A 12,302-nucleotide genomic window follows, 5' to 3' on the forward strand; every position below is an offset into this window, starting at 1 on the left:
AAAAATTGGATTCAAGTGGGTTGAGAGGAAGTTTTCGGCAAAATAAATCATTCAGTTAAGTGAGTTGAAGGTTTCATTGGCCACAATGAGATATGTGAGTAACTTATTGTTGCTCGCAAGATTTGTTAAATTGCAAAGGATAGTCAAGCACTAGTTTGCATAAGCCTTTGCCTGTGTTGAATAAACCATGGGTTGATGTTACCATGGACTCTGTTTTGGGGTTGCCTCAAACATAAGACGAGGTGAACACTAAAAATCTATTTACAGTTGAATGTGATGCTGATGCTGTAGCAATTGGAAGAGTATATATAATACATTTTAACAAAAAGATGAAAGAGGCCAAGGAGAAAATACAATGATGACTTTGCTTTAGCGCTATCACGATCCTGAGACCACACTAAAGCCTAATTCAATTCAGTCAATGTCTTTGTAGTTAATGTTTTGTGAGTAACTGAGTTGTTTATTTATCAATATGGATTTGTCATTCAATAATAATATTAAACGTCCTTTTTTTTCTTTTCTTTTTTTATAGGATATATACCAACCAAAATGTTTTTGGAAGGCTATAACTACGAAGGTATTCAAAAACTCTGCTTTTGGCATATTATATCTATTTAGTTTTGTTGGAAATTCATGAAAGCTATCTATATGTACACTTTGTTGTTCAACAATGTTGCAGCCCTATATAATATAAATTCTCCAATTTCTATTATAAAGAAATAAACATGTACCTGTTGTCTGTTCTTCCTCATCAGAGACAAAATACTGGCCAACAGGCTTATTGATATTGATCTTAAGTTTCCCCCCCTTCTTTTTAAAAATTCTTGTTTCCAACTTGTAGCTTCAGTGTCCCCATCTTCAATTGGCCTCTTTTTGGTCAGAAATGCATCATCCCCTTCATCCTCATTCTTGGATCTCAATTTCTTATAATCTCGGGATAGAACACTGGTTTCCTTATTGCTAGAGTGATGATATAATTTGGAGCATTGTTTTACTTGTTTTGACTCTACAATTGTAACCTTTCGTAAGAAGTCCTCATCTGCACCATCTATACTGCTATCTTCATTCTCACTTCCTTCACTGTCTCCAGGATTGTGTCTGTGCTCAGCACACACAGTGTCCATGTTTTTCAGTTTGTTTCCACTCTTTTTCAAGAAGTGTATCAAGGAAAAGGCAGAATTTGATGATGAGGGAAATATCATATGAATTTTACCTGAGGGATTTACATGCATCGATGTTCCACATGAGGCTAAAGAAACGTGTAGCAATTGGTTTTACAAGATTGGTTCTATTCGAGAACTACTTCCTCAAATATACTTGGAAGTGGCTATTTTCCGTTCTCAACATTTTTGGATGAGAATCCGTTGAATGTTTGCCAATGATTAAGTTCGATGATTAGAGGGTTAGAAAATCCCTTAGCCTCTGCATTTGATCATTTGTACTTGCCTCGTTGTGCACAAGCATTGATTCCTTACGAAAAAGGGTTTTCTCATCACTGGACTTAGTGATTATATCACACTATTTCAAAGGGTTCTTTCAGGCAATCTAGGTACCAAAAATGATGAAGTCTTATCATGAAAAATTGATGTATGTCCACTTGATGGAACCTGTAATTGAATGGATTACTAGATGCATTTTCACTCATGCAAATTAGGAAAGGATTATTCAACTTTTAAGAAATTTTGTGGTTCAACCAAATGAGTGGAAACTGACTCAAAGCAACCATCCATTTTCTGTTTTGGTGCATTTCTTATTGAAGTGGAGAATGTTGAGGCGAATGTTTATGGAGGCGGAGAATGTTGAGCCCATCATTGCTTATCGATAGTTTTTGGAAGGTTTCCATTCCATATTGGACCTTAGAGGATAAAGTTCAGGCTAGATTACCACTCGCTGGTGTATTTTCTCTCACCCTAGCCACTACAGGAATCAATGTGGGATTCAATTTTCTTGGGCGTGATTTTTATAATGCCCTTGCAAGTAAAGATTAGGATCAGTTCACAAAAAAACTTCTGTATTACCTCGGAGCTTTTGCTGAAGGAGTTCCAGTGAGCAAATTGTTGCACCCTTCTAGGTCTTTGTACTGAGAGATTATGGAAGGGAAACACTTGGACTGAGATGGCGGACATGGATGGCAAGATACTATTTGGGAAGCTATTTTGAGAACCAAACTTTATATAAGACCCAATCACAATCACTCATCGATAACCCAGATTAGAGGATTTTTGATGACCTCAGTTCTTTCAAAGGGACTTCTCTTCCATTTTCATTAACATTGTTTACGACAACAGTAGACTTGATATCATTCAGCAGCATATTGTTTAGAATTTATCCACCTTTGTTTGTGGTGCTCATTGTTTATTCACTCAAAGAAACAACCATCAATTTCCTTGCAGGAAGGAACTTGTAAACCTAAACTTCATGCAAGGAAAAAAAAAAAAAGAGAGGCAGATTTTCGTTATCGGCTAGTGCACATCCGAGAAAATTTAGAGTCAATTGTTTTCTATGGAGGTGAAGAGAATGATATGCCACTGCTTCTCCAATGCTTCAAACAAGCTTTTGAAAATTTAACTCAATTTTTGATTTCATCACGGAACTTGGACTTCTTCACTAGTGGATACCAATACCTAATTCAAATTTTACTTTCAACTGTTGTGGCTCCCATGTATTTCTCTGGAAAAATCAATTTTGGAGTGATCAATCAGTCTTACTTCACTTTCAATCATGTCTTGGGTGACTTCTCACTAATTGTATACCAGTTTCAGTCTATCAGTGCTTTCTCAGCTATCATTGATCAGTTAGGTGAGTTCAGTGATATTTTGGATCAAAGCAATAGTCTATTAATAGAAGACTCCAAACCAAAGATAGCTTTCTTGAAGGTTGATCAGTTTTATGGAACTACTTCGGAATGTAATGGAGAAGATACTTATCAAGTTTGTCCAAAACGTTTGGAAATTGAGCATTTAACATTACAAACACCGCAGTACACCATGACTATTATTGAAGACTTGTCATTGGTGGTCACTAAAGGAGATCACTTACTGATAATGGGTCCAAGTGGAAGTGGAAAAACGTCACTGTTGAGAGCTATTGCTGGTATATGGTGTTCTGTTAAAGGCACTATTAGATTCCATATAAAACAGAGCAATAAAGGATGTGATAGACCTATTTTACAAGGAGCAATTAACAATGGTGGCCTAGTGAATGGAACAAACTATCGTACAAAAGACGAAGAACACCAACTCGTAGATGGAACAGAAGGAAGTTCTAGGGAAATATTTTTCCTTCCTCCAATGCCTTACATGGTTTTAGGAACACTGTGCCAGCAACTGCTTTATCCTACGTGGATTGAAGATCTTATTGCCGTGTCAGAATCATATTCTCTACCATTTTCATTGAAAAGTTTGAGATTGACAAACACATGATGTGAACTTAAACCTATGCCAAATGAAGATGAGCTTGTTGGGGTATTGAAGGTTGTATGTCTTGATCATCTAATCACACGCTGCAATGGTTTGGACTCCAATGACTCACATTTTCTCGGTTGCTACTTGCACAACCAGAAATTGCTCTGTTGGATGATTCTACAAGTGCACTAGCTGAAGCTAATGAGGTTAGTCTGTACAAATAAATTGCAGCTACGGGAATAACATATATAAGCGTCGGGCATAGAATAATTCTATGCAATTATCACAAGCAAATTCTACGGTTGGAGAATCATGCATTTGATACATTTGAGCGTAATTGGATACTTGAAACCATTGATCAAGATAAGACATATTTGACTAAGTCAGTTGCATAAATGTTTTCCTTAACTAGCCATTGTGTTGATGGTAGTGCAGTGAAGTTGATTCTCCTCTCTGGATGAGCTAGAAGCAGGCATGTATGAAATTGTTTATGTCTATTCACAGACACTTCTATGAGTAATTGGGTCATTACAGAAGCTTGCAGAAAGTCGCGGTATTACTCTGAAGCCGATTGTAGCACTAAAGCTGAAGTCGAGGAAGACAAAGAATACATGAAGAAGCTATTGGAGCCTCTCAGCAAAGAGCAACTGATGGACATCATTTCTAAGAATGCCAAGAAAGACCCTCAACTTGTAGAAAATATTTGAAAACATGTCAACAAGGATCCGACACACAGAAAAATATTTTTCCACAGTCTCAGCTGGGACACTACGTCGAAGGCTTTGAAGTTCATTTTCTCCCAATACAACGAGCTAGAAGAATGCACTGTCATCGTGGACAAGGGAACTGGGAAATCCAAGGGTTACAGATTCGTGACCTTTAAACACATGGAAGGCACGCAGAAATCCATGAAGGAGCCTAGCAAGAAAATTGATAGCAGGATGACTGCTTGCCAGATGGTTTCCGTTGGCTTGGTGCCAGTGCACCCTCCCATCGAGACCACTAGGCAGAAAATCTATGTGAGCAATGTTCTGGCCGATATGCCGGCGAAGAAATTGCTGAACCTTTTTTTTGAATTACGACGTACTCGAGGAAGGGCCCTTAGGGTTTAATAAACTGACGGGAATGTCCAGAGGTTTTGCGCTTTCATTTATAAGACTGTTGAGGGTTCTAAGAAGGATTTGGATGGGCCGAACAAAACTGTAGAAGGTCATGCCATGAACTGCAAGTGGGCAGCAGAAAGTAGCACGCAAAGGAAAATGAATACCCCTGTTACCGACTCTCTGGACCCCAATGACCTTGCTCTGGTCCATGGTGCAGTTTCGATTCTCGGATCGGCCATGGAAGCACACCGTGTTCTTGGCAGCACATTGCCTTTTAATTAGGGCAGTGCTTCGGAGTTTAGTCAGGTGTTTTAATGCTATTTTCACTGGTTAGAACCAGAACTTTCTTGGGCTAGATCACTCGTTTTTTACATCTGTTAATCCTGCCTTGGTATCATCATTCAATCCATCTTTGTTGTCACAAGTGGCTTCATTTTCACAATTTGTTCAAAGTCCGCTTGGATCGGTAGGGTCGTATGGAGTGCACCTGAGCTTGGGGCTTATGGGTCTCAGCATGGCGATGTTGGAAGGGGTGATGTAGTTAAGGACACACATGGTAGTGATAAAAGAAGTTCTAAATTGCTGGTAGAAATAGAAAAAAAAATCATTAATTTAGTCTTAAATGATCAAATCAATTCCGCATAATTTTACAATAAAATTCTTACAAGTAACTTTGAGGGTTATAAACTCTTTTAGCAGAGATTTGGGTCTAGTGGGTTTTGGGTCCAGATTTTGAAACTAGCTTTGATACCACGTGTGAGGCTCCATCCTAGGGTCCTCCAACAAAACTATATTTCTCTAATTTTAAATACAATAAAATGGTAAATAACTTATTTCTAACTAAACATTTAATCGATGATAATTTACCATTTAAAATTTATTTCCCACAATTAAATAGTAAGCATTTCATTTCAATCACTTACATGAGTAATCTATAAACAGAGGAATACCTGTTCCGGTAGCCTGGTTGAGATGCCCCTAAGCTCTTGATCCTGCTGGGATGTTCCTCTTGACTACCGACTGGATTTACCTCCCAACCAACTAGGAAGTATTTCCTAGCCCAGGAAACCTCCACAGGTTCCCTAGCCCTCCGAGCCCAAGTCCAACCAGATGTAGTGTGTCCAAGATAAACAATACTCACCTTCTCTCCCTTCTCTCTTCTCCACCTTCCTCTCAAAACAAATCCTCCAAAACCACAACCAAGCCAAAACCAAAACCAAGACCAAGTATCCCCCCTCCTCCCATCATCCTTCCCCTTTTATGCCTCCTTCTCTTCTCCACCTCAACCACCGATCATTAATGTCATCACTACCCCCTCATCCTTACATTGGACTTATCTTCTCCCTTGTAAATTTGAGAGGACATTTTGGGGGATGGGATATGAATATTTAATTTGGTAATTAATTGGACAGGACCATATCTTCTCCTAAATAAATTTGAGACGACATTTTGGGGATGAGATATGAATATATAATTTGGTAATTAATTGGAGAGGACCATGTCTTCTCCCAAGTAAATTTGAGAGGACATTTTGGGGATGAGATATGAATATTTAATTTGGTAATCAATTGGAGAGAACCATGTCTTCTCCCAAGTAAATTTGAGAGGACATTTTGGGGATAAGATATGAATATATAATCTGGTAATTAATTGGAGAGGACCATGTCTTCTCCTAAGTAAATTTGAGAGGACATTTTGGGGACGTGGATATTTAAATTGGAATAAATGGAAGGAAACCATATCTTATCAAAATTTAAATTTGAGGAGGTAAGTTGGGAATTGAATAATAACAAAATTTACATCAATAATAAATTTATAGTTTCACCAATGTAGATATGTACCAATATTTCTTGATAATTATAAGTCAATATTTTAAGGTAATTTAAACACTAGTAAAATTTGCATGATAAGATTAAGTAGGGAATTACAAGTTTTCCAAAGCTCATACCAAGGGTGAAACAGACAATCATGGAGAAATGAAGACATATAATTTATCGAAGGATTAAAGAACCAATAAGAAGGACAAATGATGTTCAAGATCAATAAGACAATCATATAATCTAAAAATTAAATATAAGCAAGAGGAGGTCCATTTAACTTAGAGAAAATGGAAAGAGAGTTGTTGGGAAGCAACAAGCCCTCAGCTAAATAATATACATACATCAAGGGTTTATTGAAACACCGATGAAGCACTTTTGTTACAATTTTGAAGGATCTTAACGGAGGGTTTTATAAACCCTCAATTGATGTCTTGCTAGATTAACACAAAGACTTAATTAAGGTATTAGTATCGACTAAGATTTTTCTATAACCAAAATGAAAAAATAAAAAAACAAACAAAATACCACATAAAAAAGAAGCATAGAATAAACATAAATGTGAGCCAACTCACACATGGTTTATCATCATTAAGAGAGAAAAAAAAAATTAGTGTGAAAGAAAATAGTAATCTACATTTATAATAAAAAAATAAAAATGGGGAATAGGATAAAGTTGAAAACAAAATATTATCTCCAATGGCCTGAGGACATGATGTAAAAGAGAAGCTTAAAGAGAGGATCAACAAAGGAAAAGAACAATTGAGAGAACATGATAATACCATGTAGGATAAAATTTAGGTCAACATCTAGGTAAACTGTTTTCGAACCCTTAATATATCTAATTGGAGAGACTTTAGGGCATTATATTTAGGGAAATAAAATTAAATTTTAACCATATTAATTAATTGGATATTATGCTCATAGTTTTTATTTATAATTTGCATAGCATTTTTTGTATTATATCACATTCTTTTTGTATGTAACACATAAACAAAAATGATTCAACCATGTAGGGATAGAATCTAACCAACCATCATAGGACTGTAGAAATTAGGATGTAGATTTGAAACTACTCATGAAATTTACTAAATCACAAGACTCGAAGTTACTCTATTGATCTGTGGAAGTTAAGTCACAATCTAGAACACAAATCATAGACATGATACAGGAAAAATCACACATTCACAACGATTTATCTAGGGGAAAGCCACTATTCAAAACCCTTCCTATATGTATTGCATTAATCAGAGAATAGGGATGAATACATATGCTTACTCAAGCTTGAGAAAAACGTACAAGTATAAATTTTATCCCTCTTCCCGAGTAACAGACTCTGGCCAACACTTAGCCAATTTTCAAGCCCTACAAACTCCTATTTCATTGCATTGATCCTTGAGGAAATTAGACCCTATTATTTAGGAAATTTCCTCTATTGAATTTCACAATTCCTATAGGTCCTTCCTCTGATTGCATGCACCTCTTGTACACATGAGAATAGTATACAATTGATAGTACACTGCCTTGGAATCTCCATCTCAATTAGGTTACTCAATTCTTCCCATGCAACAATTATTTTGGGTTGATTGATCAATTAACTGGTTCATCACTAAGTGTGTTTGAAGTTCCACTTGCACAACTTGACCTCCACTAGTTCTTTTGACAGTCATAACTAGTTTAACTGACAATAACTCAATTTAAATGAAAGAGATTGCTACAAATTAGAAATCAATCATGTTGTACTAAACTCAAGCTTCCCCAACTCGAATTAACTGAGTTTGCTGGGTGACAAGTGCCATGTCACCTGAGTTAAATACCTCCAAGATTTTTGTTGAAATAGAAATTTGAATTTTCTCTAGTTTGACCAAGGCAAAGTCAAACTGATATTTCCTTGTTGCATTTTCAACACTCCCTCTCAATAAGAAAGGAATTATAAACCACCCCTATCTGGCACCTATGGAACTCAAACTTCCCTTTTGAATAGACCTTTGTCAAAATATCAACATATTGTTCCTCTATTGGAATGTACTGCAACAACATTATATGCCTCTACACACAAGCTCGTAAATTGTGATATTGGATATCTATATTCTTGGATCGATCATGAAAAATAGGATTTTTGGAGAGCTTGAAGAAACTCTGATTATCACAGTAGATCACAGTGGAAGAAGAAGTGGAAGGAGATGACGACGGGGAGGAGGATGACAAAGAGAAAGAGTCACATGAATTAATGCTATATAATAGCCAACTAGTAGCCCATTCAATAAAATCATTCACCATTTAGCATATGCACTCTGCTATGTAAATATTCCAAGCAACAGACTTAGTCAAGGACTCCAAGCCTGGACAGGTGTCATTGGTAGAACAATTTCAAGAGATTTCTCATGAGGGATTCACTCAATGAACCTCTGACATATCACGTGCATTTGTAGCATACTAAAACATACTCTTAATTTGACTACATATTGGAAAACACCTCTAAAACTAACTTTATTTAACCCCCTGCCAATACGAACCCAATGCACCTTCCCCATTTAAAAACCCCTTCTTTCACTAGATATTGTAGGTATCCATTTTTGCATTAACATTTTTTATACCCATTTATATTTTTTTATTAACTTGAGCTCCATTTTTAATAAAAACATATAAATAGCCTTTACCCATACTATATGTTAAATATATTTTGTCATTTTTTCTTCACTATATATCCCCCAATATGAACTCACATTATATGGTGTTTCTCCCCTAGTGAAGCCCCTATGAGATTTCTATGCAAATAGTCAAAGAAAGGAAGAGAGAAATAAGGATAGAAGAAAACCAACCACTTCCCTGGATGCAGGTTAAGAGTGCATTGGATCATGAGAGGGGAATCTTTGAATTGGTGGTGTTGTAGTCTAAGGAGGATATAGTTAAATCCATGGAAGATTATGAAGTTCATCAAATATCCCTGCAAGTAGATCATATTCCATCCTCATATATCATAAAAATCAATATGAAAGTGACTCATATAGGGCATAGACATATGCATAGAACTAATGCCACTTCCAGGAAGTTGCAGGAATTATATAATAAGCTGAGCAACCAATTAAAGTATGAAAGGATGGCATTGGTATGCAAATCTAGGAAAATGAAGATTAAAAACCTAGAGGATAGAATCACCCACCCAGCTACATATCCTCGTGATTTTAAGCAATATAAAACCATGTTGGAGGACAGGGAAAGGGAGATAGCATCCATAAAGAAGAAACTAAATATCCTAGATGCACACCCCATGAAAATAGATGAGTTGGAAAGGTAGAGAAAGAGCACTAGGAGTTAAAGAAGAAGCTCCATGATGCACTAATTAAGAATAAATAATACAAAGATCAAGTTGTGTTATTGGGGGAACAAGTGTAAGGGATGAAGGAAAAGACAAGTGGGACTTCTAATCCCCACCAAATGCCTAATGTTTAATGACAGTATCAAAGGATGCCAAGAAACAACAAGTTTTACTCTCCAATGGGGAGGAGTAGTTGAAGAAAAAGGAAGAGGAGCTAGAATCCAAAAAGATAAAATTGTATCAGACACATGAAGATGGTGATAAGATTGAAGATGAAATAGAGGTTTTAAGGAGGAAAAATCCAAGTAAATCATCTCTTAATTCTGGAAGAGGAATCATATGGGAGAGGATAATGAAGACAATGGACAAGCGTTGGGATTACATGGAGTTGATTGAAGAGAAAATAGACACTATCAAGAGAGCCAATAGATAGATGAATGTAATTAAGAACAATATCAATGAATTCCCCGCTAAGGTTGGAGTGATAATATATTTCCTTAATAATATGCCCAAGGAGGATGTATTGAAGGAAAATATTGATAGATCTAGATTTGTAGTGAGGGTCAATCAGATGAGAAGTAAACAAAAAACATGTGACATTGGTTGAGAAGAAAGTAGAGGGATTGGCAAATGAATCACAAGGCCTTAAAGATAAATGTGAGGTGTTGTACAAGAGGAAATTCCCAACATTATTTGATGGTAATGGGGATTTGTATTCCAAGGAGTCCCTCACAAAGATCCTGATTGAGATTAGAAATGATCATAAAGGATTTGGTGAAGATGATTGTTCCCTAAAAATAAGATACATCGTAAACCTGTATGGATATCATTCTGAAGTCGTGTTCATGCTACATAAACTCTTCAAAGAATAAGGAAAATTGGATTATGGTGCAGCCACAAATTTAGATGGATCCATCTTGGATGCCGTGGAGTAGGAATATTCTCTCTGCAGACAGAGACACTCCCTCTATCCCAGGGGAGAGGTTCTAGCCACAAACAAGACAATCTAATATAAGTTCCCTTAGATTGAGAATGGATAAGATCCTACCTCTTGTATCACTAATCCTTGTTTGATGAAGTCCTTGTGTCTTTGCTCGAGCAATTAGTTCCTTAATGTCAATCAAGCACTGAAACAAATAGACAAGAAACAAAAGCACACATGATAGCATACAATATATATTCAACCTACTTAAGAGGCTAAGGATTCTTAAGCTACCAAATAGCATACGCAATTGATATAGGAAACAAAATATCAGTTGTATTATTATGACAAAAATGAAAGTACAACATTCGCCTTAGCATTACAGGTTTCCTTCGACATGTCCGGGTTCCAGCACCACTGTTAGCATCTCATGGTTCACCTCAAAAAAATGGAATTTCAAGGCTTCTTCCTCTTTTCTCCAAACCAAACAAACTACACATTTATTCTCACTCTACAAGCACAAGACTAGAATACTAAAGCTCTCAAGAGTTGTTTTGGTTATCAAGATTTTGCAGATTATTCCAACGCTTTCATTAGCTAGTTGAGGTTGGAAAAGGAGAAATTTATATAGCTTGAGCGAGAGGACATGGATCCTCTTATGATGGGAGAGGCCTTATCCCTTTTGGTTTGTTCCATTTTAATAGGGGAAAGGAGCCCAAACAGTCTCTCTAATCTCTATCTCGATTAACCATTTACCAGACTTCCATTCACGAAGCTTCTAGACCTATAAGCTTCGACTCCATTTTTAAAGCTTTCCAAAAGAGGGTCAGCGTGGGTCATGAATGGATTACCAACATTTTTCAGCGCTAGGCCCAGTGTTAGACTCTGCAAATCAGTGCAGGGAAGAAATTGAGTGATACATCTGGTCTTGAAAATTGAGTTTGAAGGAATATTCTTGGGAAATGCTGTAAGAGGGAAATGTTCTGCAGATGAAGAGTGGTGTGAGGACATGTTCTTCATGATAGGAAAACACATGAGGGTCACTGTAGAGGTCCTCCAGGATCAAGGAATGGGGAGTACAGGGACAGTGGCAAAATGTTGTGTAACAGATGCTCGGCATGTGATTCTCCTTTTGGCAAGGAGTGGAAGCATTTGATGGATTTATATAAATTTTCCAACCAAAGGGGACCTATATAGTCTAATTATGGGGGATAAATGCCATAAGTGTCTCCACTAGAAATCAGCTCTAGTTCTAGGCCACTACACAATAACAAGCACAACCACAACCGTCACCGCAAGTGTTAGCTTAGAAAAGGTAGCCCCCACCAGTGACCCATCCAAGGTAATGTGCAGCCTTACAACCAACACCTAAGCAAGAGAGATAAATAAACTTGCACATGAGAAAGAAAGAGATAGAAAATTCCACTATAGCCAAAGCAGGTGGGACCCACCCTAAGACTGGCAAATCTATGGAAACTTCTAGAAGAAGTTAGTTATAGAAAATATATCATCTTTTGTAGAGATTCCTAGTCGTTACTAAATACCACTAGTGGTTTAGGGGTAGGGTGTTGGGTCTTGAGAGCCTATCTATAGGCCTCATTTTGATGTAATAAAGGGAGAGAAATTTCTAATGTATGGAAACTATGTCAATTTTTTTTTGGAAAATGTTGGGATATTTTGAAGCTCTTGCAAAGGGAGGAATTCTGAAGTATGTCATGGGTTATCAATGTTTTCCAT

General features: G+C 36.8%; 2 pseudogenes; both read left to right on the forward strand.

Moving 5' to 3' along the window:
- Positions 1 to 1,796: 1,796 nt before the first annotated feature.
- Positions 1,797 to 3,422, forward strand: LOC149205474 (ABC transporter D family member 2, chloroplastic pseudogene; annotated as a pseudogene).
- A 494-nt stretch (positions 3,423 to 3,916) lies between these two features.
- On the forward strand, positions 3,917 to 5,152 carry LOC149205475 (UBP1-associated protein 2B-like; annotated as a pseudogene).
- Positions 5,153 to 12,302: the final 7,150 nt, after the last annotated feature.

The sequence above is a fragment of the Pinus tabuliformis genome, chromosome 1_2, assembly GCF_031772625.1.
Source record: "Pinus tabuliformis cultivar Carrire ecotype Pingquan chromosome 1_2, CPIR1, whole genome shotgun sequence".
NCBI classification, from domain to species: Eukaryota; Viridiplantae; Streptophyta; class Pinopsida; order Pinales; family Pinaceae; genus Pinus; species Pinus tabuliformis.